General features: G+C 23.3%; 1 protein-coding gene across 1 annotated transcript in view; it reads left to right on the top strand.

Moving 5' to 3' along the window:
* LOC117174854 (dnaJ homolog subfamily C member 1) overlaps window positions 1–1,975 on the top strand; it is a 44,406-nt gene that overhangs the window by 26,594 nt on the left and 15,837 nt on the right. The gene's annotated exons all lie outside the window — the stretch shown is intronic.

Below are 1,975 nucleotides of genomic sequence, written 5' to 3'. Positions count from 1 at the left end.
CGAATTTCGGGACGTAGCAAAAGACATCAATTTTCAATCAAAACGGTGAATTTTTAATTAAAAAAGATTAATGTTAAACCAAATATAGAATATTTAATTTTTCTGTTAAAAAATCATGAATTTTCAACATTAAAAAAAATTAACAGAAGAATTTTCAAACAGACTCGGAATAAATATATATATTAATTTAAAATTTTATTTTTGCGAACGATTTTTGTATTTTTTCAAATACTGTGAACATTAAAAAAACATGCTTTACCTAGAAATATTTTATTTAAAATTATTGCTATTTTTAATTCAAAAAATAAACTTTGAAATTTTAAATGTTAAAAATAATTTTTGAAACTAATATCTCATTGTTGTATTTGTAATCAATAAAATATATTTATAAAAAATTCTAATTGTTAAAATTCGGGAATCTTACAATTCGGATATTTTATAAATCGGCCATTTTCTGTCGGGAATTTTCCAATTCGGTAATATTATAAACTGTCGTAAATTTTATTATTCGGGAATATTCCATTTCGGGAATTTTATAACTCTGAAATTTTATTATTCGAGAATTTTTCAATTCGGTATTTTTATTTTCCGGCAATTTTATTATTGGCGAATTTTATTTTTCGGCAATTTTCCAAATCGGTATTTTTATTTTTCGGCAATTTCATTATTCGCGAATTTTATTTTTCGGGATTTTTCAGTCGTCCCACTGTTTGGTTGGAAATTCGTCTTTTTCGGTTGAATTCACCTTTTTTTTATTTCAAATAAAAATGTTTTCTTGCTTAAAATATCAACTATTCCATTCTTTTTCAAAAATTAATTTTTTTCGTTGAATATTCCACTACTTGGTTGAAAGTTAAACTAAATTATCTAAAATTCATTTTTTTTCGTTTGTTTATGATTGATCGTTTCAGTCGAAAATTCATGTCTGGTTGAAAAATCATTTTTTGTTGCTGTTAAAATTAATTTTTTCGGTAAAAATTAAATTTTTTGGTTAAAAATGAGCTCTATTGTTGAAAATTCATAATTTGGTTTAAAAATTAAACTGTTTTGTTCAGAATTTATCTTTTTGGGTTGAAAATTCATTTCTTGTTGTAGAATTTGATCTTTTTTAAGTTAAAAAAGCAACTGTTTGGTTAAAAATTCGTCTTTTTTTGCTAAAAAATTGATTATATTGGTTGAAAATCCACCTTCGTTGAGATAATTCAAATACTTGATTAAAACTGAACACTTTTACTGGAAATTCACACTTTTACGTTGAAAATGTATCTCTTGTGATAGAATTTTATATTTATAATTTAAAAATACAGCTGTATGGTTAGAAATTCGTCTTTTCGATTCAATTCAACTGCTTTTATTTTAAATAAAAATGTTTTCTTTCTTAAAATATCAACTATTACATTTTTTTTATTAAAAATTCATTTTTTTTCTCGTATAAAATTCCACTACTTTGTTGAAAGTTAAACTACATTATTGAAAATTCATTTTTTTTTTTTTTTTTTTTTTTTTTTTTTTTTTTTTTTTTTGGTTTAGGGTTGATCATTTTGGTCGAAAATTCATGTCTGGTTGAAAAATCGTTTTTTGTTGCTGTTAAAAAGTTCATTTTTTCGTTAAAAATTAAACGATTTGGTTAAAAATGAGCTCTTTTGTTGAAAATTCATATTTTTGGATTAAAAATTTAACTGTTTTGTTAAGAGCTTATCTTTTCGGTTTGAGAATTCATTTCTTGTGGTAGAATTTCATCTTTTTTATTTTAATAATGCAACTTTTTCGTTAAAAATTAATCTATTTTGGCTGAAGATTCCACTATTTCGTTATAAATTCACCCTTTTTGGTTCAATTCCACTTTTTTAAAAATTAAAACTAAACATCGTTCGTGTAAAAATGATTTGATGAAACAAATCAAACCTTTCTTCGACCGTTGATATTTATTGATTTCAAATTCTTTATGTCTTACGGTCCAATCGTAAATCGAGAA

This window comes from Belonocnema kinseyi, chromosome 6 (genome assembly GCF_010883055.1).
Source record: "Belonocnema kinseyi isolate 2016_QV_RU_SX_M_011 chromosome 6, B_treatae_v1, whole genome shotgun sequence".
NCBI classification, from domain to species: Eukaryota; Metazoa; Arthropoda; class Insecta; order Hymenoptera; family Cynipidae; genus Belonocnema; species Belonocnema kinseyi.
This window is presented reverse-complemented; position numbering and strand designations above follow the sequence as displayed.